We start from the raw sequence: 25,194 nt of genomic DNA on the forward strand, positions 1-25,194 counted from the left end.
TGTCAACCGGCATCTTCAGCTATGGAGCATGCGCACAGCTCATTATGACTGTGAGCATGCGCACTGGGAGAGATATCCCGAATGCAATGGTCCTCCCTGAGAGCCACAAGCGGTGAGGACAGGTTAAAGGGGAGGGCAGCTTCGGTGCTGTATTCCAGCAAGAGGGCTGCAGGGTTGCTCAGTTTAGGTCTCAGGTCCCAAACAGGGGTCTTCTGGTGCTGCGTGTAGGTTGCAGAGAGCCTCAGGCTTCTTCCCTGAAACAGGCCGAGACTGTCCTGTGAGAGGGAACGTCCTGTCAGCTTTTACCCTGTCAAGCCACTTCAGAATGTGATTACAGCAATGAGAGGTGTTCTCTTTAGAGCAGAACTCAAATGTGTACTCACTGGTTAGAGGTCTTTCCACTGTGTCCTGTGTTAGCACCCGCGCTGAGTTTTTTAAAAATCATTTTGGTTTGAATCTGAGAGTTGAACGGTGACGTCTGGACTGTGAGCAGTAGTTGTGCTAAAAATACAATACAAAATCAATTATTGGTTTCTGAGGCCAGGCCTGGAAGTTAATTGGAGGTTGTTTATTATTCAAAAACTGTGTAGACTCTTTTGGCCATCAATAAGATTAGCATCTGAGAACTGGTGCCAGCAAGTTTGGGAGGGAATGTGGTCAAACAGAATGACTTTAAAACTGGGCCAAATGCGCATCTTTGACACTGAGCCTCTGTCACAGCAGCTGGCTGCTGGTCTGACCGAGGCTCAGAGAAAGACCACAGAGTGGAGGGAGAGAGCTGAGCAGGGTGGGGCCCTGTGGTTTGGATATTGGGGTTATTCTTCACCCATCACCCCACCACAAAATCCAGCCAGTTGTTTATCTCATTGTTCCCTTCCCCAAATTTGCCCCCTTTGTACCTGCAGCCCCTATCCCACCCCTTGCTTCCCCCAGTATCAGCAAACTTCCAAAGATATTTCTGACATACTCTCTTACTTTTCTCAGAACATTCAACAACTTGAAAACTGGATGAAAATGAGAGACAGAGCAGCCACTGCAGAAGCTTCCAAAATCACTCTGCACGTTCTTGAACTGCTGCAATCTGCGTAGTGAAGTAGCTCCCATGTTGCAATTTGGTAAGGAGTTACAGGATTTTCATCCAGTGGTGATAAGGTTGTGCTGTTTTTTTGTATCAATTATCGTCATTTTGTTCTTATGTTCCACCCTTCAACAGAATGGAAACATAGAAAATAGGAACAGGTGCAGGCCATTGTAGCTTTCGATCCTTCTCCGCTAGTCACTTTGATCATGACTGATCATTCTACTCAGCCTCTTCCCGCTTGAGAGCCAGACCCTTTGATTCCTTAAGCCCCGACAACTATACATATTATCTTCTTCTTGGAAGCATCCAGTGTTCGGCCTTAACTGCTTTCTGTGGCAGCAAATTTCACAGGGTCACCAGTCTCTGTATTTTTTTTTTGATTTCCTCATTTCAATCCTTTACAGCCTAGCCCATGCCCCTAATCTCTGACTCCCTGGTCATTGACAACATCCTTCCTGTATTTACCTAGAATTTTATTGGTTTCTGTGAAATCTTTCCTCATTCTTCTAAACTCCAGTGAATTTCATCCTAACCAATCCATCCTATTCTTATATGGAAGTCTTGCCATCCCAGGAATCTGTCTAATCAACTGCTGTGAACAGCCTCCAGAGCCAGAAGTTCCTTCCTCAGATAAAATTTAGAAATTTACACATACCATTCCAGGTGTGGTCTCACTAAGATCCTGTACAATTTCAGCAAGACATCCCTGCTCCTGTACTCAAATGCTGTCACTCTGCAGGTCAAAATACCATTTGCCTTCTTCACCCCCTGCTCCACCTGCATGCTTCCTGTCAGTGACTTGTGTTTTCCTAGTTTTGTAATCCAACTTGATAATCTCGAACTGAGACACATTTCTCATTTAAATGACTAATTGATTGTATAAATACCTGGGATCCACCATGGACCACAGTACCACACTGGTCACTGGTCGGCATACAAGAAGTGACTGTTACCTTGTGCCAAACAGTTCTGTATCCCTGTGAATACCCAATCTCTCATGCTTTAAATGTACGTGCTAATCTCTTCTGTGGGACCTTTGAATTCCTTCGCAAAGCCGACATAAGCCACATCCACTGCCTTTTCAACTCTAAATGTTGCATTCTTGAAACATTCCGGCAGTTTTGTCCAACATGATTTCCCTTTCGTAAATCCATACTGACTCTAATTCTGTCACTGTTTTCCAGTGTTATTCTAAGGTTCATAGTTCTCAGGCTTCTCCCACATCCCTTCTAAAACAAAGAGATAATATCAGCCTCTCTCCAGTCATCTCACACCCACCCATATTTATAGATGATACGAATATTTCTGCAATTTCCTCCCTTACTTCCCACAACATCCTCAGATACACTAGATCAGGTACTGGAGATTTGTCAACCTTTATATTTTCTGAGACATTTAGCACTTCGTCTCCTGTAATGTGAACTATTTTCAAAATATCAAAAATTATTTGAGTTCTCTAGCCTCCTTCATTACAACTTGTCCATGCCGACCAGGCTTCCCAAACTGAACGAGTCCCACTTGCTTGAGTTGGGTCCATATCCCTCTAAACCTTTCCTATTCATGTACCTGTCCAAATGTCTTTTAAATATTGGAAGTGTACCTGCATCTACCACTTCCTTTGGCAGTTCATTCCACATAGAAACAACCTTCTGTTTGAAACAGCTTCCCCTGGTTTCCCTTCAAATCTTTCTCCTCTCCTGTTTAAAAAATACCTTCTAGTTTTGGACTCCCCGATCCAATGGAGAAGACCCTTGCTGTTCACATTATACCCCTCACGATTTTATAAACCTCTCGAAAGCCACTGCTCAACCTCCTATTTTCCAGTGAAGTCCCAGTCTCTCCTCATAACTCATACCCTCCAGTACTGGTAACCTGTAGACTGTAAGTGCAGCATGAAGCCACCCAGAGTAGAAAGCTAATCCAGCCACGAGAAGCATCACCTAACCTCCACCTCTTTGGCCCTTCGTCAAATAGTCTGGCAATAAGAACTGCCCAGATTCTGACATGAACAGGGAACGTTTCAGTTTGCTTTCTGCAGCCCCCCAGTCTTGAAATTCCCCTCGCAAATGAAAAGGGATCTTCCAGTCACCTTAGGTGTACTCTTCATGATTTTATAAACATATAAATCACCCCTCCATTCTTAGACTGCAGTGGAAAAATGCCTCAACCAATCAAACCTCTCGTTATGATTCTCAACCTCCATTCCTGGCAACTTCCTGCTAAATCTTTGCTGAATCCTCCCCGGGTTGATGATATCCTTCGAAGAACAGGAGATCTGAAGTGGACACACTACTCCAGAAGAGGCCTCACTGATGTTCTGCACAAGTTCAACATAACGTCCCAACTCCTATACTCAAAAGGTCTGAGCAGTGAAGGCAAGCAGGCTAAACACCGACTTCACCACCCTTTCTACATGTGATGCCAACCTCACAGAATTAAGGGCCTGAACCCTGAGGTCTCTCTGTTCGACAACACTAACCCCAAGGCCCTACGTTTAATTGTACAAGTCCTGATCTTGTTTGTTTTACCAAAATGAAATACCTTGCCTTTATCCAAATTAAACACAACCTCCCATTCCTCAGCCTCTTAACCCTATAAATCAAGATCTCTTTGTAAACTTGGACAGCCTACTTCGCTGTCCACTATCCTGCCTATTTTGGTGTCATCTGCAAACTTACTGACCATGTCTCCACTATTCTCATCTAAATCGCTTTTTTTTATATAAAGTCAAACAAAATTGGAGTGAACACTGACCCCTGTGGAACACTTCTGGTAACAGGCCTCCGGTCTGACAAACAACCCTCTACCACCAGTCCCTGTGCCCTGTCACTAAGCCATATTTGTATCCAGTTGACAAGCTCCCCCGAATCCCATACGATCTAACTTTACTGATTAGTCCACCTTGTTGAACCTTGTCAAAAACTTTACTCTTGTCAAAATAAACTACGTCCACCGTTCTGCCATCAATAATTTTCTTTGCTACTTCTCCAAAAAACTCAATCAACTAATCATTCCTTGACTCTCCAAATGCATAAATCCTACATTTGACAATTACCTTCAACTACATGCCCAAAACCGAAGTCAGACTCAGGTCTACAGCTCCCAGGCTTCTCCTGATATTCCTTAAACAAAGGCACAATTTTAGCCACTCTCCAGTCATCTGGCACCTCACTCGTAATTATAGATGATACAAATATTTCTGCAACGTGGCCCCATGTTTTCTCTTTAACTTCCCACAACATGGTTTGATGCACTAGAGCAGGACCTGGAGGTTTAAAGTCAGAGTGTAATACAGCATGGAAACAGGCCCTTCGGCCCAAACTGGTCTGTGCTAACTATGGTGCCCACTCAGCAATTTCTAACTGCCTGCATTTGGTCCATATCCCCCTCTAAACACTTCCATCCATGTACCTGCCAAAATGTGTTTTAAACGTTGCTATTGTACCTGTCTCAACGACTTCCTCTGGCAGCCCATTCCAAATATGCACCACTGTCTGTGTGAAGAAGTTGCCCCTCACGTCCTCCTTAAATCTGCCCCCTCTCACCTTAAATCTGTACACTCTAGTTTTCCATTCCCCATCCCTGGGAAAAAGACTACGTGCATTCATTCTATCTATGCCATTCATGATTTTATTCACCTCAATAAGTTCAGCCCTCATTCTCCTCCATTGCAAGGAATAAAGTCCAATCCTGGCCAACCTCTCCTCAGAACTCACCTACTATTCCTAGCAACATCCTTGTAACTCCTCTTTGCACATTTTCCAGTTTAACTTTGCCTTTCCTGTAACAGGGTGACCAAAACTGTACACCACACTGCAAGTGTGGCCTCACCAATGACCTGCACATCTTTAACACAACATCCAAACTCTTATATGCAATGCATCGACTGAAGAAGGCCAGCATGCTAAATGCTTTCTGAACCACCCTGTCTACCTGTGATGCTGCTTTGAACCAACTGTGCACTTGTGTTTCTCGGTCTCTCTGTTTCACAATATTCCTCAGAACTTCACCATTTACTGTATAACTCCTACCTTGGCTGAACTTTCCAAAGGCCAACACCTCACACTTAGCTGCGTTGAATTTCATTTGGCAATCCTCAGCCCACTTCCACATCTGATCACAATCCCCCTGTAATTTTTGATACCTCAGCGATACCTCTTAAATTTGCAGGTGATACAAAATTACTAATCATGGCATATACATTCATATCCAGATCATTTATGTAAGGGACAAATAGCAAAGATCCCAGCATCGACCCCCGTGGCACACCATTAGCCACAGGCCTCCAGTCCGAGAACCAACATTCAGCCATCATGCTATGCTTTCTACCATCGACCCAATTTCGAATCCCATGAGCTAGCTCTCCCTGGATCCCACACAACCGAACCTTCATGACTAGGCTGCCATAACGTACCTTGTTGAAGGCCTTACTAAAGTCCATATAGACAGCATTCGCTGCCCTAACCTCATCAGTCCTCTTGCTTAACTCCTCAAAAAACTTGAATAGATTTGTCAGACATGATTCCTGTGCATAAATCCATGCTGACTATCCCTCATCAGATCTTGAATATCCCAGCTTTGGTTGATTGACTCCCTGAATATCATCTCCAATACCTTGTCTACCACTGGTTCACTGGCCTGTAGTTCCCTGGCTGGTCTTTGCTACCTTTCTTAACCAATGGGACAACATTAGCCACCCTCCAGTCTTCTGGAATTTAAGTCGTGAGAAAAGATGAAGGGAAAAATCTCTGCAAGGGTCTCTGCAATTTCTTTCCCAGCCTCCCACAGTGTCTAAAGATGGACTTCATCAGATCCAGTGGAATAATCAACCTTAATGTGCTTTAAGGCTGCAAACGCCACCTCGATGGTCCAAAACATACCCACTTGCTTCCCTTGTTTCCTTAGCATCCATGATTCTCTGCTTAGTAAATACTGAGGAGAAATATTCATTGAAAATCTCCCCCATCTCCATGAACAGTTTTCAAACCAAAATATTTCCACCCCTGACTTGTCCCCCGTCAATTTCTTTCTCAACAGTGAAAACTGATGAAATATATTCCTTTCAAATCTCTCTCCTCTCCTGATGCTCAACACAGAGTTAATCTCTTTCATCTTTATGGAGCCCTGCTTGCTCTTTCGGTGCTCACTTGCTTTTAATGCACTTGTAGAAACTCTTTGAATTATTCTTAAGCTTATCAACCAAGGCAGTTTCATGTTTCCTTTTTGCCATCCTGATCTCCTGTTTAAGAATGCCCCTAACACTGTTTACACTTTCAAGAGATTCATTTGAGCCAAGTTTTTTTTATATATCTACTAATTCATATATTTTTTTATTCTTGACTAAAACCCGAGTATCTTTTTTCACCATTGTTCTCTAATCCAACCAACCTTACCTTTCACTCTTTCAGAGACATAATGACTCTGAATTGTCACCTTTTTGAAAGCCCTCCCCGCACTTATCAGACATCCTTATACCTGCCGTCTACTCATGTCAACTTTTGAAAGTTATAAAAACAGAAGCTGCTGGAAAAGCTTAGCAGGTCTGGCAGCATCTGTGACGGACAAATCAGAGTTAATGTTGCGGGTCTGTTAATCCTTCTTCAGAAGTGTTGAAAGTTCTTTTCTTATAGCATTAAAATTTGCCTTACTCCAATTAAAGCTTTTACTTTTTCTGGAAGGCATATCCTGTTCCAAAATTGTTTTAAAACTGATAGTAATTCTGTCACAAGACTCAAAGTTTCCCTGTACTGTCACTTCAGTCACTTGCTATGCCTTATTTTTTTTCCCATAGGAACATCGATTTATTGATAAAGAAAAATTTCTTGATCGCATTTCAGAAAATACTCCCCATCTAAACCTTTAACACAATGGCAGTCCCAGTAAATGTTTGGAAACTGAAAATCACCAACTATTATAACCTTGTTATTCTTACACATATCTGAGATCCCTCTGCATATTTGTTCCTCAGTTTCCCTCTGACTATTCGGACACCTATGGTACAATCCAATTAGATGATTGTTCCTTTCTTATTTCTTATTTCTAATTTCAACATATGTTTTCATGGGATGATTTTTCAGAAACATCTCTTCTAGTGATAGCAGCAATGTTTTCCTTATTTTTAAAAAAAATCCCTGCGATTGGCCCATATTCGCTCCAAACCATTCAAATTCATGTCCTTATCTGAATGTTTTTCAAACATCGTTACTACCCACATCCATCACTTCCTCTGGCAGTTCGTTCCACACACTGAGCACTCTATATAAAACAAAAAAATGCCCGTCATGTCTTTTTTAAAATCTTTCTCCTGTCATTTTAAAAATATGCCCCTGGTTTTGAAATCCCCAACCTGAGGGAAACGACCTTTGCTATTCTTTATCTGTGTCTCTCATTATTTTTTTTAAACCTACATAAGGTCATCCCTCAACCTCTTACCTTCCCGTGAAAGAAGTTCCCGCCAATCTAGCGTATGTTTATAACTCAACGCCTTCATTCCTGGCAATATCCTGGTAAGTGTTTTTCCAAACCCAATCCAGTTTAACAATATTCTTCCCACAACAGGATAACCAGAGCAGCACGCAGTCCTCCAGAAGAGGACTCGCCAACATCACTTCCCAACTCCTGTACTCAAAGGACTGAGCAATGAAGACAAGTGTACTAAATGCCTTCCTCACCACCCTGTCTACCTGTGATGCAAATTTCAAAGAAAGATGTACCTGAAACCCGAGGTTTTTTTTTTCTGATTTGCAACACTACCCAGAGCCCAACCGTTAATTGTGCAAGTCCTGCCCTTGTGAAGTATTGCGTTGTGGTAAAACAAACATTTATCCAAATAAAATTCAATCTGCCATTCCTCAGCCCATTGCCCCAATTGATTAAGATCTCTCTGAAATCCAGAAAACCACGAGGCCATCTCCCTTGTTATGACAACAAATAATCATCAATGAAAAGATGTTCTGCTTCATTTGTACAAGGAAGGTGTCAAACCAAATCTCGAATACTGTCTGCAGGTTTTGGTCTTCCGTTCGTTTATTCAAAGTGGCTCAGAGGAGGTTTACAAGATTGAAACCTGGAATCAGTGGGTTGTCTGAGGAAGATGGATTGGGCAGGAAAGAAGGAAAAGGATTTGTCAGGAGCTGCTGATTAAAACAGGAAACTGATGTGAGCCAGGATATAGGGTGTATTGAAGTAGAGTCTGTTTGGGTTCAGCTGAGAAACACCAATGGGCAGAAAATGACCTTAGTGCTGCATATGGACCCCAAGCTGCAGTAATATTGGGGAAGGCATTAGGGTGGAATTGAGAGATACAAGGCATAAAGTTATGGCTTTAATTACAGGTGACTGCAACCTACTTATCAATTGCCCAAATCACACTGTAGCAGTACAGTGCAGGAGGGATCCTTATTGTCTATATGGTACAATTTTATGAATCAACATGTTGAAGAATCAGATGGGTATTGTATGATGAGGATGGAATAATTGACAATTCAGTTGAGTATGGGCCCTTAAGGATGGATGAGTGACCACAATAGGATAGAATTCTTCACAAAGCTGGAGAGTGATCATGGGATGTGCGGGAGTGGAATGTCTTATCGTGGGAGCAGATGCGACGGAGGCGGAGGAATTGGGAATAGGGGTTGGAATTTTTTGCAGGAGGGTGGGTGGGGGGGTGGTGTATTCTAGGTAGCTGTGGGGGTCAGTGTGCTTGAAATGGACATCAGTTACAAGCTGGTTGCCTGAGATGGCGACTGAGAGGTCCAGGAAGGTGAGGGATGTGCTGGAGATGGCCCAGGTGAACTGAAGGTTAGGGTGGAAGGTGTTGGTGAAGTGGATGAACTGTTCGAGCCCTCTGGGGAGCAAGACGCGGCGCTGATACAGTCATCAATGTACCGGAGGAAGAGGTGGGGTTTGGGGCCTGTGTCGGTGTGGAAGAGCGACTGTTCCACGTAACCTACAAAGAGGCAGGCATAGCTGTGGACCATGCGGGTGCCCATGGCCACCCCCTTAGTCTGTAGGAAGTGGGAGGAGTCAAAAGAGAAGTTGTTGAGGGTGAGGACGAGTTCAGCTAGGCAGGTGAGAGTGTTGGTGGAGGGGGACTGGTCGGGCCTGCGGGACAGGAAGAAGCGGAGGGCCTTGAGGCCATCTGCATGCGGAATGCAGGTGTATAGGGACTGGACGTCCGTGGTGAATATGAGCTGTTGGGGGTCAGGGAATTGGAATTCCTGGAGGAGGTGGAGGGCGTTGGTGGTTTCACGGACGTAGGTGGGGAGTTCCTGGACCAAAGGGGAGAAAATGGAGTCCAGATAGGTGGAGATGAGTTCGGTGAGGCAGGAGCAGGCTGAGACGATGGGTCGACCAGGACAGGCAGGTTTGTGGATTTTGGGAAGGAGATAGAAACGGGCCGTGCTTTCCCTGAAGGATAGCCGTGAGCCAGATGATTTTTTTTTCCTGACGATTGACAACGGTTTCATGATCATCATTAAACTCTTCGTTGAAGATTGGTAGTGAAAGACTGGTCACGAAGAATATGGGCTCTCCTTACAAGCAGAAACAATGAATTTATAATGGGGTGCAAAGTGATGGCAGACCAATTAAATATAACTGAGGTTTTCAAGAAGGAGGATACAAATAATGTCCCAAAATTAAGGGGATCTCAGGGTCTAATAGGAAGGTGGAATCAGTATTAGTAGGAAAATGATATTGGAAAAACTAATGGGATAACAGGCAGATAAATCTCCAGAGACTGATAACCTTCATCTCAAAGTACCTTAGGAAGTGGCTGTAGAAATAATAGATGCACAAGTGGTTATCCTCCAAATTCTATACACCGTCAGTTTTTTATGGATTGGAGGATTGCTAATGTAACCCCAGTATGTAAGAAGGTAGTCAGAAAGAAAACAGGGAATTTGCATAAAATTGTTGGTTGGAAAAATATGTTAGGGTCAGCTATAAAAGATGGAATAACAGAGTCCTTGGAAGATAGTGTCAAGGGCAGACAGAGCCAGAAGAGCCTTTTTCCGTGCTGTAGACTGTGTTGGGCGTGAATTCCCTCCACGCCACTCACCATCCTGACTTGGAAATGTATTGCTACACCTTCAGTACTGCTGGTTCAAAATCCTGAATTCTCTGCCTAACAGCATTGTGTCCACCTACCACTCATGGGCTACTGTGGTTTATGCAGGCAGATCACTGCCACCTTCTCCATGACAACTAAACTCAGCCAGCAATGCCCACAGGGTGTTTTTTTTTAATTATTAAGGCCAAGTGGGAATGTGGAATCGAAGCGTAAATAGATCAGCTTTGACCTTCTTGAGGCTCGAGGGACAGAATGGACAACTCTGATTCCTAATTTGTGTGTTCTCTACTCCGATTTAAAATGCATCATCCCACTAGGAATGATGTTTTCCCTGTAAGTTAGAAGGATGACGGCTGATGTGATTAAATTTTTTCCAATGTTAATTGAAGCTGTTTGGGGTGTAGAGAGGAACTAATCCACTGGGTGAGTGAAGTGGGAATACAAACCCTGAACCCCCTCACCCACAGTAATCAGACAAGACTCGAGTTTCTTTGTCTTGCGGTTTATTCAAACAAAGGAATGAGGAACAAGTGTAGGCCACTCGGCCCCTCGACCCTGCTCTGCGACTCTATAAAATCACTGCTGATCTAATTTCAACCTCAGCTCTATGTGCCTGCATATCTCAGAATATCTTTCATCGTCTTGGTCAGCAAGAATCTGCATCCACTGCCTTTTGACGAAGGGAGTCACAAAGGTTCTCAGCCCTCTGAGAGAAAAGAAATGTTCCTCACTATTTCAAATGGACTCACCCTTACCTTTAAACAATGACCCTCAGTTCTAGATCCTTCCAGAAGAGGGACCACGTTTTCACCATGCATCTGGTCAGGTCCCCTCAGGAACTTTCATGTTCCAATTTAGTCTCCTCTTTCTTTTCTCACCTCCAGAGGACACAGGCGAGCCTGTCTCGATTTTCCTCTAGATTTTCTTTTAAGGCAATCCACTCATTCCAGGTATTAGTCCACTGAATTTGCCCCGAAATGTTTCATAACCTTCTTTAAGTTGGGTGACCAGAACTGAACACAAGTACTCAAAATGCAAATCTCACCAGTGCAAAAGGGGAATTAATTATCGAAAGGAGGACCATGAATTCCGACTTGCTTACAGGAATGCATTTTCAGCAAGCCTCGGTCATTTACACGTATCCAGTTACAGAGTGACACAGGTTATGGTCAGATAGGTGTACGGTTTGTATTGTTACACCGACAGCATTGTTGTGGTCTCACTCAAACCTCCCACTCTGGCTCTGCACAAATAATGATTGGCTCTGCAGCCAGTTCCCACAGCCTGATTTGTCCTGTATTTTTCATCTTCTGTCCTTTCAAAGATATCAAATGATCCAAGTGGAATAGCTCAACAAGACTGACAACATCGTGAAGGAAAAAAAAACAGAATTTCTGTTTCGTGTCTGGTGACCCTTACTCTCAACTTGAGAAAGGGTCACCAGACCTGAAACATTCACTCTGTTTTTTTTCATTCACAGATGTTGTCAGTCCTGCTGAGCTTTTCCAGCAACTTTTATTTTCATTCCTGACTTGCAACACCCCGCAGTTTCTTGTGAGCCAGGTGACAATCCGGCAGCTTTCATTCTACTTTTACTGTATTAAATTTATTTTCCAGGAAATTTGAAAGGGAACATTTACTGACAGGCAGCTCAACTCAAACACGGGATCAAAAACTGCCAGGGACACGTAATTCTCAGGAGCTTTGAACATGGAAGGAACAAGCATCGTTTACAGTGAAGAGAAACCATACATGTGGTCTGTGTGGACAAGCCTTCAGTCAGTTGTCTGGCCTGTCAGTACGTAAATGCAGTCAAAACAGGGTGACAACAATGACATCAAGCAGCACTTGCTTTGTAATATCATAGTGATGGATCTCAGTTTGAGTTAAGCAAGGGCCACTCATCTCCTCTCCTCCCTACATTCTTGGTGCAAACATGGACCAAACAGCTGAATTCCAAATGTGAGAGTGACTATCCACTATCTTAAGGCTCCATTTGACAGAGCATTGTATTAAGGAATCATGACAAAGTTAAGTTCAATAGGAACCAGAGAATATTATTCTTCCATGGATAGCTGGTTTTTAAAAAACATTGTGTCTTCAGACCTCACTGGATTGAAACAAGGTGAGTTTATTCAAACTTGTACCACATACACGCGGAAGAGGTCTATCAGCCGAGCTCGGAGACACTTCCATTTACAGCTACTCAGAAACAGCATATTAAGGCATTTTCACGTCAGAAGGGTTGCATGTAACATTGATATAAAATAAATGTATATGTAAGTTCTTACAACAAAACAGGATGCTGTTCAGTTTCTGACAAAGTTCTGAGTCCTCTAATTTCAACAGGACTGCCACTTCCATACTATCTTCAGAGCTTCTCTACCCCACTATCAGCTCACAGCTGGGCGAGTAATATTTACATGACTGTTATACAGATAGTTTCAGAGCCCTAAGTAACTGTTGATGTTTCGCTGTTATGGACCTTCAGTTAAACTGTCTGAGGCATGTGAATGTGAAAACATCCCATTCATTTATATACTTCTATAAATTAAAATCTTTTGTCTGCATTTGATTCCTGCACAGAGACTTTAATTTATAGAAGTAAACTCTTATCCACCTACACATTGATATGCAGGCACTACCCTGAAGCTTCCTGCCCAGTTAGGAATTCAGTGTAAAGCTTTTGTAACTCCTTTTCTTCTCACACATCGGTCTGCAGACACTGTCTTAAGATTCCTGACTGAATTAAAATCCGAATCAAACTGTTTCAATAGGGTTAGCTGGGGAAGTTTTGTAAAGGTGTGAAACCTCTGAAGCATGTAACTTCTATCGCTGACAAAGGGACCAGGGCACTGACTTTGTTCTAGTCAGACACACTGGCAACTTGAAATCAGAATCTGTCCCGGCCAACAATTCGAAATCGCCTCCTGCCATTAGCAGCTGCTTCACTAGCAATCGATACTATATCCTGGTCTTTTATATTGTTGATGGAATAACTGTTTGGTATCCTGTTTTTGTCTGTTGTAGTAATTGTTTTATGTATCATGTCACTGTAAGTTGTGAAATCGTTTTATGTATCATGTCTTTTGTAAACTATAAAAAGCGGGGACTGTCCGCTGCTCGGGGAGAATTACTTGAGACTGTGCACTCTGTGCTGGGTTGAGTACAGTAATTCTCCACAGCTTGCACTTAGCTGGTTATAAAAGGATTTGTGTTTTTCTAAACAGGCCAGTGTCTTGTTATTGCAGTAAGTCCATGAGGGTCTCCGAAAACGAACTTGACAACATCACAGCTCCGGAACTCAATCCCTCTACCAATAAAACCTAACACACCGTAAGCCGCCTTGACAGCACTATCAACCTGGGTGGCAACTTTCAGGGGTCTATGTAGATGGACACCAAGATCCCTCTGCACATCCACACTACCAATATTTGTTTTCCAATGACCCAGTCTTCTGCCTTCCTATTATTCCTCCCAAAGTGAATCACCTCAAGAGTTTTGAGAAGATTTGTAGCTCAGGTTGAGGTTCTGGATGTGAGTTTGCTCGCTGAGCTGGAAGGTTTGTTTTCAGACATTTCGTCACCATTCTAGGTAACATCATCACTGATGATGTTACCTAGAATGGTGACGAAACGTCTGAAAATGAATCACCTCGCATTTATCCGTATTAAACTCCATTTGCCAAGTTTCAGCCAAATTCTGCAGTTTATCCAAGTCTCCCTGCAACCTGCAACATTCTTCCACACTGTCCACCACTCCACCGACTTTAGTGTCATCTTACTCACCCATCCACCTATGCTGGCGGCCAAGTCATTTATCAAAATGACAAACAGCAGTGGTCCCAAAACAGATCCTTGAGGCACACCACTAGTGACCTGACTCCAGGCTGAATATGGTTATGGGGAAGTCTGTGCTATGATGGAAGGATAATATAACAGTAAAGTACATGAAAGCGATTGCAGAACATGGTGGTGCTGATGTATCTGTGAGTCCTGGCACATGAATCCTATAATTTTAGTCTGCGCATGTAGCCACTGATTAAGAAAGTATATGGAATGGTGCTGTTTTATGCAAAACCTATCTCTATAATCATTGGATTGTTATACTACACCTGTACTGGGCTTTACTAAGACCACTCCCGATATATTCCGAGCAGTTACAATTCCCGAAACTGAAAACAAAATGCAATTGCTTCAGAAGCTTATCAAATTTATTTCATGTTACCCATTCCTGGAAGGAAAGTCTTGTCGAGCCACAGAGTCATACAGTTCAGGAACAGACCCTTTGGTCCAACCCGTCCATGCTGACCAGAATTTCCAAACTGATGTATTTCCATTTGCTAGCATTAGGCCCATAACCCTCTAAACCCTTCCTATTCATGTATCCATCGTGGTGCTTTTTAAATGTTGTGACTGTACCAGCCTCAACCACTTCCTCTGGCAGCTTATTGCTTACACACAGCACCCTCTGCATGCAACAGTTACCCTTCAGGTCTCTTTAAAATCTCCTCCGTCTTTCAATATCTCTATGCACTCTATTTTTGCACACCCTCACCTGAGAAAAAATGACCTTGGCTGTTCCCTGTATCACGCAATATTCAGAGAAAAATTGCCATCTTTCAGCCCCCCGAAGCAGTCTGTGTACATGTGTGGGATGACAACAGTCAAGCTTATGCTGTTGAAGTGTCGGTAATATTCATGTAACAGTACAAAGTTATACACTGCTCATGTCCACGGTAATAATGGAGCAGTTTTTCCAGCTCTTCAAGCTGGTTTCAAAGGAAGGGGATGAAGCCATTTAGCTCATCAAAACTATTGGGAAATAAGGGGCACAGCCCATTCACTCTCTCCTGCCTATTACACATGAAGGCAAGGAGTCTCGACAGCACATCGAGCTGTTAAACAGGTACCGGGGTCATCCGATCAGGTCCTTGAACCTTGTCCCTGGGACCAGGAGCCGGCCATTCCGACCCTCAAGCCACATAAACAGAAACAGAAGGATGTCATTGATGCTCCAGCATGACAAACCAATGAAGCAGAGAATGCACAGACTGCTCCATGTGGTTTCTCCTGGTGCCATTGCTCATGGTACACACATGTGACTTTAACGTCAGAACAAAAACAAAGTCACTGGAAAAACTCAGCAGCTCTGGCAGGATCTGTGAAGGAGAAAACAGAGTTAATGTTTCGAGTCCGGTGACTCTCTCTCAGAACGGTTACTTTAATGTCACTTGCTGATGGTTAGGAGGGACAGTGGATGATAACGGAATAGTGTAGGTTAGATGGGCTTCGGTTTGTTTTCACAGGACGGTGCAACATCGAGGGCTGAAGGTTCTGTACTGCACTGTAATGTTCTATGAATCATATCAGATCGCATGGATCAGTTACAGCAGTAGCTGGAGGCAAAGAGGAATTTACAGGAGCGAGGGAATGTGATGAATATCTGTTCCGGGGGTGGAAATACTGCAGATGCAGTGAGGTTGATGGGTTACTTGTAGGAAATGTAGGATGGGTTGACAGGCAATGCAGGAGTCTCCTGTAGCCATCTCAATCTCAAACGATTATGCTGTTTTGGGGAATTCGGGCGTGACAGACTCTCGGAGGCATATAGCACTCAGAGCCAAGTTTCTGGTAGCCATACTGTCTCTACTGTAATGAGGATTACATCAGGTTCCAAGTGATTGATTTCAGGGAACTGTCAAGGCAGAAACACAGGCAGACGTTTCTGCAGCCAACAGCAAGACAGCAGGATAGTGTGTTGCCTACAGAGTGCGAGGGTTAAGGATGTCTTGGACAGGGTAAATAATATTCTCAATGGCTCGACAGACGAACAGGAGATTGTTGTACACTTTGGAACTAACAACATAGGACGAGAAAATGGATGAGATTTTGAGGGTAGCACATGGGAAATTAGGGAAGGATGTATGAAAGTTGGTTGCTGAGTACAGTAATACCTGGATTACTTCTGGTGACACGAACTAGTGAGGTTTGGAATAGAGAAGATCGAGCAGATGGACTCGGGGCTGAGGAGCTGATATGGGGGAAAGGATACACATTTCTGGATATTTGGAATCTCTTCCGGGTTGAAGTGAACTTTACAAAGAGGATGGATTGCAGTTGAATGGGAAGTGGCCTAATATTCTGGCATTGAGAATTGTTCTAGCCATCCAGGAGGATTTAAACTGGTAAGATGGTGAGGGTGGGATGCAGGGTTGGTGCAGATGGATATGCTGGAGGGATCAAGTGACATTGTGAGAAAAGGGAGCAGTCTGAGTCTGTTGCAGTAGTTTTTTTTTTAAAAAAGCAAGTCAAGTAGGCAAAGCAGGCTGGAGCAAAGCAGAGAATGAGGTAGGTATGATAAGTTAAACTGCATTTATATCAATGCACGTGGCCTGATAGTATTGCAGCTTAACTCGGCACGGTTAGTGACTTGAGACTGGGATAACATAGCTATCAGAAATGTGGCTCCTGGATGGACAGTCATGGCAGCTTAACGTTCAAGCAGATAGCTGCTGTCAGACAGGTCGAAAACGTTGCAAAGGAGGTGGGGAAGAAGGGCGATGACATTTTTGATTTGGGATAACATTCTGGCTGTACTTAGGGAGGATATTCCTATGAGTATGATCAATGAAGTTATTTGGGTGCAATTGAGAAATAAGAAAGAGTTGACCACATTGTAGGAATTGTACTCCCCACCACAAAAATAAACAGTCAGTAGTTCAACTGAGAAGCAAATTTGTTAGGATATGATAGTTATGTGTTAAAATAATAAGGTGGCCACGGTAGGGGATTTTAACTTTCCAAAAATAGACTGAGCTTGCCATAGTGTGAAAGAATCAGATAGAAGGAGGGTTCTTCTGTGTATGTTCATGAATTTTTTTTGTTCAGCATGTGGATTTACCTCCAAGAGAAGGTTAAAGAATGAATTAGACGTACTCTTGGGGAATAAGGCAGGGAAAGTAACCGAGTTGTCAGTGGGGTAGCACTCTGGGGCAAAGAAAATCCATAATTTTATTCATTTTAAAATAAGTATGAAAAAGAATTGACCTGACCTAAAAGCTAAAGTTCTAAACTTCAGCAAGGTCATTTTGAACGATATTAGCCGTGAACTGTCAAAAGTTGATATGAATGATATTCGCAAGTAAAGGGATGGCTTGCAATGGGAAATCGTCACAAATTTATAACGAAATTCCAGCGACAGTACACTTGGTTAGGATGAAAGGCAAGGCTGATAGGTGTAGGGAATGCTGGATGACTCGAGAAATTGAGTTTCGGATCAAGAAAAAGAAGGAGGCATGTATCAGGTATCGACAGCGGGGATTGCATGCATCCCTACAGGAGACGAAGGAAAGTTGGAGTATACTTAAGAAGGGAATCATGAGGGCAAAAAGTGGTCATGAGAGAGTTTCAGTAAATAGGGTTAAGGAGAAGTCAAAGGATTTATGCAAATACATTTTGGAGAAAAGAGTATATAAGGAGAGAATGGGGCCCCTTAAAAATCAGCAAGGTTGCCTATGTGTGGAACCGCAGGAGATGAGTGAGTTACTAAAATGAACAAATTGTATCTGTGCTTTCTGTTCAAAGCATACGAACCTGAGGGAACTCGGGGAAATAAACAGCAAGAAGTGTCCACGTTACGGAGGTAGTGGTGCTGGCCCCTTAAAATGTATAAAGATGAATAAATCATCAGGATCTGATCAAATATATCCTCAGCATTTATGGGAACCTAGGGAACTGACTTATGGGCACCTTGCTGAGATATTTGTATCATCGATAGCCACCGATGATGTGATGGAAGGCTGAAAGTTGGCTATCATGGTCCCACTATTTAAGAAAGGTGATCAGGGAAAGATAGGGAACTGTAGACTGGTGAGGATGACATCAGTGATGGGCATATTGTTGGAGGGGATTTTCAGGACAGGATTTACATGTATTTGGAAAGGGAAGGGCTGATTGAGGACTGTCAGCATGGCTTTGCGCTGGGAAATTGTGTCTCAATAACTTGATTAAATTTGAAGAAATGATGAGAAGGATTGATGGAGGCAGAGTGTTAGATGTTGTCTATATAGGTTTCAGTCAGGCATTCAACAAGGTTCCACATGGTGGACTGGTTAGCAATGTCACATCACATGGAATACAGGGAGAACGAACAATTTGAATAAAAATTAGCTTAAAGGAAGAAGACAAAGCACAGTGACAGAGTGCTTTTCGAAATGCAAACCTGCGGCCAATGGTGTCCTACAACGACCAGTAATGGGCCATTGTTTTTGTCATTCTACAATGATTTCACTTTTAAAACAGGAGGTATAGTTGGTAAGTTTGCAGATGACACTAAAATTGGTGATGTAATGAACAATGAAGCAAGTTATCTCAGGAAAAAATTGATTTGAATTTCCCACAGTTCCTCATTTTCACTATTCACCATGTTCCCTGCTATTTCTGGAAGAGTTTCTGTTCCTCCCTTCATGGAAACAGAACATCACATTCACTACACCAGGCAGGGCTGGCGTTTGTCATGTTGTGAATATATTGGAGGTCGGCACTCTGGCACATGATGGATAAGTCACCCACTGCTGCAAAGAAAGTTCTAGAATGAGATAACAATGTGAAGAGCTGGATGAAGCGCCCAGACCCGAAACATCAGCTTTCCTGCTTCTCTGGTGCTGTCTGGCCTCCTGTGTTCATCCAGCTCTATACCTAATCTCATATTCCAGTATCAGCAGTTCCTACTATCTCTGAGTAAGTTCTAGAATGAAACCAGTTCACTTGATGCTCTTTGTCAGTACTGCCCTCTCCCTGATGCATACATTGTGTACTCTCCCACTGTTGGAAATGCCTTTCTCTCCTTAGTTTATTTTCCTGGCTGATAAATAGACATATCTCTACACAGTCGCAGTGGCCTGAAATATTAATGAGTCTGCTCTTCATAGAAGCAGTGGACAATGTAATTGCACAATTTTCTGTATCACAGTCGCGATAGCAGCAACATGTGAACCATCGTCAATTACCTTTAACTGTGACCATTCCACAAGGCAGTTTGGAGCCAAACACATTGTTATGGGTTTGAATTCACACTTAATCCAGACCAGTAAAACGTTAGATTTCTTTATCAGAGGAGATCAGTGGAATGAGATCGGTTTTTTAGTCAAAATGCTGCTGATTTTATGGTTGTTATTACTGAAATTCACTTTCGTTACAATTCTTATCATTAGAATTTAAGTTCTACCACCAACTGTGGTGTGATTTGAAACAATATCTTTAGAGTAATAACCTGTGTCTCTGGAATTACCTGCTGAGTGACTTAATTGATCTGACATGATGTTCCTATCGTTGATTACTTCAGAAACAAGAACAAGGGTGTGATCAAATTAATTGTAACTTGGAAGACAGGTCAGAAATGAGCTGGAACTATCAAGTCTGAATTTTACCACGTCATAGATAATGGTTTATTCAGTAACAGTACAGAGGCAGAGGGGGAGAGTGGGGACATTATGGAGCTGGTGTTGGACAGGTTTGGCGATGGAGACAATAGCGAAACATAAATCAATAAAGGCCCTCAATGATGTGAACAAGTCTTCTTCTCAGATGCCTTTGAAGGATGAGTCTGAAATTCATGAACAATGAAGTGAGGTTTTAGTTAAACTGAAGATAATAGATTCCATCTTTTCCAAATGTCGGCAACAGAAACAACAATAAAGTTGAATATACTTTGTGGAAGTAATGACTGGACAGAGATAGAGAGACTTACCAGGAACACCAACAATAGCGAGAATGGGATAGTAACCAACTTGAATAACCCACAGTACACCAAGTATCCGCTCTGGTAATGTCGACCTATAGTTAGTAAGATAGTAAAGACCCGAGGATAAACTCCTGCCCATTGTTGTAACATTCCAGTCTATTGTTCTCAGATTCTGATCCATTGTTGTAACATCCCAGTCTATTGTTCTCAGATTCTGATCCATTGTTGTAACATCCCAGTCTATTGTTCTCAGATTCTGATCCATTGTTGTAACATCCCAGTCTATTGTTCTCAGATTCTGATCCATTGTTGTAACATTCCAGTCTATTGTTCTCAGATTCTGATCCATTGTTGTAACATTCCAGTCTATTGTTCTCAGATTCTGATTCATTGTTGTAACATTCCAGTCTATTGTTCTCAGATTCTGATCCATTGTTGTAACATCCCAGTCTATTGTTCTCAGATTCTGATCCATTGTTGTAACATTCCAGTCTATTGTTCTCAGATTCTGATCTCTCCGCCCCCTCTCTCTGCAGCTGCTGATCCCTGTTAGTGTGTTTGCTGATGTCTCACTTGTACTGTGGGATAACACACTGAATGGAGCCCCTTAGTAATAGGAGAGGGAAAGCCTCCTGTGACACAGTTCGAATCTGTGGAGACTGACATCAATCACAGTCACCGAACAAACAGTTCCAGATAACGCCTTTCAATACACCTTCAGTGAATCTTCAGTTCACAATTAAAACTGGACTGGATTGCACGTTAACATCGTTGGCTGTAGGTCTTATATACCATTAGCTATTGCTCTAATGACGTCTGTCGTGGGGGAGAATGATGGATGTTTTCATTTTTCAGGCTAAATGGCTCTGCCCTGTTGTCCATGTGCAATGCTGTAACCACCTGCACCAACACCCTCCCCCTCCAAAAAAGAACACAATCAAAATGTTATTACTGTGCTGATTACTCTGACACAACCAACAACAACAAAAAATAATCGCTGGGCATAGTCGGGCTGACCTTGCAGAGTAAGTGTGGTTTTCTCGCTGCTGTAATAAAACAACAATGTATCTTCAACATGCAAAGTTCTTCATTGCAGTTTATGTGCTTTAACACACTAACATTTACATTTCTTGATTCAATTGACCAAAACTAAAATCAAATGCAGCGTGTACAATGACATTGTCATTAAACATCATGGACGAAATAGTCAGGGACAAAATGAATGTGACATTGGTTCAGAGACGAGTGGAATGGTGGCAGTGGCTGTAGTGACTGGAGCGGAAGACAGTAATATCCCAATGTCACCAGTATTTAACTAGCACTTATTCTGACAGACAGAATGAAATGCAAAGCAGAGCAAGTCAATACGTTATACTTGGGAGATGGAGTGCCAAACAACAATATGATCATAGTATGATAACTTTAAATGTGATGTAGGAAATTACGTATTATGTATACACTTTTTAATCATGGGGTATCCCCAGGATATTCAAAATTAAAAGCAGATCAAGATTTCAAAATGTTAGGTGTATCTCGAGATGACAGAATAATAATAGTAGGAATACAGTTCATCCCCAGCCGGTACAGAGATGATGGGCTGAGTGACCACAGCTTTGCTGTAAATATTCTGAGATTTGTATGAAAAGTTTTCAGAGCCTGAGGGGAGATGCTTTCAGTGAAGGGCACGGATTGTGCTGTCATGAGTCATCTATTTCTGTTGTCTCATGAAGTGCAGCCACCTCTAAAATTACTTTTAATCAAAATTGATTTCCAGATATTCATGCATTTAGGATGATATTCGCATTTTTTTGGAACTTAAAAGAAGAAACAGACACTGGGGCATGATGGGTGTAATCGGCAGAATAACGCTAATGGAAACAGGAATGGATGATATTGTCAAAATCCGACCAAGCTGGGCCAGTCCAGAAAAGCAAAATGCTGGAGATTATGGAAATTTGAAACAGAAACAGAAATTGGTGGAGATGAGGCAACATCTGGAGACAGACTTTGAGTTAACATATCTAGTCTGTTATGAACCTGTTCTGAAAAAGTCATATTACAGATGCTGCTGGACTGGATAAGTTACATTCCAGAATTTCTTTTCTTTCTTTTGGACTGTCACAATTTGTCTGATCTGGATCAGAACAATAAAGCTGCCATTTGAGTTGACCTTCAAGTATTTGTGAATGATCATTAAATGAGTCATTGCAAAGTTTCCGCATTAAAGATCCCTAATATTGATGCCATGTCGCATTGAGATAAATTGCCAAGAATGGATTGAACTCAGTGCCACTGATATCGCATGGTCAGTCCTCTGATTGAAAACGATGAGGATCCTTACCACAATGTCATGCCATGCTCCTGATGTTGCTGGGCTTATACTCATTTGGCAAAGTCTTACCTTCCAAGACTTTAGACTCAACTTTGAAACCATAAAGTATCTTGATATTCTTAATAAGACACACTCATCCATGCATTTTAGCAGGCACGAGCAAGGACAATGTTTATTTTTCATCAAGAGCTCTAGAGAACGTAACATGAAGCTGCCTTCCTGAAACGCTTCCAATCCAAGTGGTGCAGAAGTACACACAGAACTGTTTATAAGGGGTTCCAAGATTGTGCAGGATTGTCTCCAATTTGCATTGATCACGTTTTTACTTCGGGTCCATGATGCCATAATGAGTGAAGTAGCATGGGCGGCATGGGAAGTTACTCTGATCTCACTTCAAATGATATTGGAACACCAGCTGAAACAATAAAGAGTGAAAGTACAGAACACTGTGCTCACTGTCCTCACAAAATTCCGAAGAATTTTCAGTATAGACTTGCAATTCTGTCAGGTGATGTTTGTCCTATTTGTGACGAGGCTATTTGGTGTCTGAAATGTACTGCTTAGGAGGATAGCTGAGGCAGGTAACATGCCAAACTATAAAAAGCATTTGGATCACCTGGTAGTGCAGTCTCAATGAGATTTTTCTCAATTGTCTGATTCTATGTGGTAGCAGCCATGAAAGGCCTGATATATTCCAAAGTACTAGCCAATGGCACTTGTTTGTCTGTTCCATCAACTGTGTTCAGAAAGTTTTTTTCAAAACCGCATCTCTCATAAAGTATCAGCACTCACTCAACCTGGGACTGCCCAGCTGTCTCTGAAAACATCCAGCTTTTTTCAAATGGTCAGTGCCAGATTATTCCAGCTGTTAATCACCGTTATTTTAATGAAGCTAATAAAATGGATACAGCTTTCCCTTCATTAGAATAATGTATTTTAGCTGTTATGTTGTCATTCCTCAAAAGAACAATAAACTCCTTGTTCCCAAATGCACATTTTGATGATGTATTTGTTTTCCTGCCAGTTCTTAACCTCCACTCCCTTCCAGTGCTGTTTCCATGATCCGGTTCCATGTTTGTGTCACTCGAATATGCATTGTCAAAGAGACTGTTTCTGTTTGAGCCAGGATTGTGAATGCTCACAAACTAACAGAACATATTGACAGGAGATTAAAACATCAGCAACCCAACTGTACTGAAACCGAGTCCTCAGCACCATTTCATGGTCCTCAGTTACTGCAGTCATCTGTGTCGTTATTCCAAAAGATGTGGGCACCATTCAGGTTTAGCTGATGAATGGCTAACAAGAGTAGTCCTTCAGTGCTGTCTGGCAGGAATTATCTCCAACAGGAGGCAAACCAAAAGCCCTCCCTTGATATTCAATGAAATAATCAACTTCCAGAAACAAATATCCTGCATGTAACTATTCATCAGAAATTCACCAAATCATAGAGTCAGAAAGTTGTGAAGAATGGAAACAGAGGCTTCAGTTTCACCTCGTCCGTGCCAACTACATATTCCAAATAAATCTTCTCCCATTTGCCACCATTTGGCCCATATCCCTCTAAACCCTTTCGAATCACATACCCATCCTTTCAAATGTTGTAATTGTACCAAAATCTAGCACTTCCCCTTGCAACTCATTCCACACACACTCACACCACCCTCTGTGTGAAAAAGTTACCCCTGACGTCCCTTCTCAATATTTTCCAGCTTACCTTAAACCCACACCGTGTAATTTTAGACTTCCCGACCCCAGTGAAAACACCTTGTCTGGATGCCCTATCTATTCCCCTCCTGACTTTACAAACATCAGTAAGGTCACCCCTCAGCCTCCGAATCTCCAGGAAAAAGTTTATTCAGTTGCCCCCTGCAGCTAAAACCTTCCAACCCTGGCAACACCGTTATAAATCTTCTCTGAACCCTTTCAAGTTTCACAACATCCTTCCGATAACAGGGAGAGAGAATTGCATGCAATATTCCAAAAGTGGCCTAACTAGTGTACAGCTGCAACAGGACCTCCCTACTACGATACACAATGTACTGGCCAATAAAAGCAAGTTGTACCAAATTCTTTCTTCACTATCCTAGCTGCCTCTGAATCCACTTTCATGGAACTATGCGCCCACTAACAGGACACGTTTTCCAGCAATACTCTCCAAGGGCTTACCATTTAGAGTACAAGTCCTGCCCTAATTTGAATTCCAAAACACAGCACATCACATTTATTCAAAATAAACTCTATCTACCACCTCGTGGCCCAGTGTCCCATCTGAACAAGATCCCATTGTACTCTGAAGTAACCTTTTTAAGTGTCCACGACATTTCCAATTTGGTGAAATTCGGGCTGGAAGTTTTCAAGGTCAATTAGGGCTGATCTAGCTACATTAAAATCCCAAATGAATTCAAAAGAAAGTCTGATTTTCCCGAAGATTATAAAACAATGTAGACATTTGTAATGATCTATCGAGCTAATCACTGTCTTTGATGTTGTGGGATATATTTGCAAAACGCAGTTCAAGCATAAAGTGAAAGAAAAAAGCAAAATCTCAGGTCACAGATAATTTAGATAACTCAGCATTTGAGAAGCAGCTGGAGGAGCATTCAAAATGCCAGAGCCTAGTGGCTGTAGACTTCTAGGTAAGTGTGATTAATGCAGTTTTGTTTGTTTGACTGGAATAGACATGCTGAGCTGAAGGTCCTGTTTGTCAACTGAATGACTCTCTGACCTTAATTTTTGAAAACAGAAAATACAGTCTTACAATTTCCATATGTTGTGAGCATCAAATGTTGAGGATTACGCTGTCCAAGGCCACACAGCATCCTGGTTTGGATATATATCATTGTCCATTCACTGTCACTTGCTCAGAATCCTGTACTTCTCCATGAAACATATCTGTTAGTGTCCCTGGGTTTCATCATCATATTCTGAATGGGAATTAGACAGAGGCAATAAATGCTGCTC

At 42.3% G+C, this 25,194-nt stretch overlaps 1 long non-coding RNA gene across 1 annotated transcript; it reads left to right on the forward strand.

Annotated features, from left to right (window-relative positions):
• LOC125450300 (uncharacterized) lies at positions 1-23,212 on the forward strand. The gene is made up of 4 exons (XR_009445477.1): positions 1-112; positions 985-1,115; positions 11,772-20,923; positions 21,673-23,212. It is a non-coding gene; the product is annotated as an uncharacterized LOC125450300 (long non-coding RNA).
• Positions 23,213-25,194: the final 1,982 nt, after the last annotated feature.

Source organism: Stegostoma tigrinum, unplaced genomic scaffold, assembly GCF_030684315.1.
Source record: "Stegostoma tigrinum isolate sSteTig4 unplaced genomic scaffold, sSteTig4.hap1 scaffold_90, whole genome shotgun sequence".
NCBI lineage: Eukaryota > Metazoa > Chordata > Chondrichthyes > Orectolobiformes > Stegostomatidae > Stegostoma > Stegostoma tigrinum.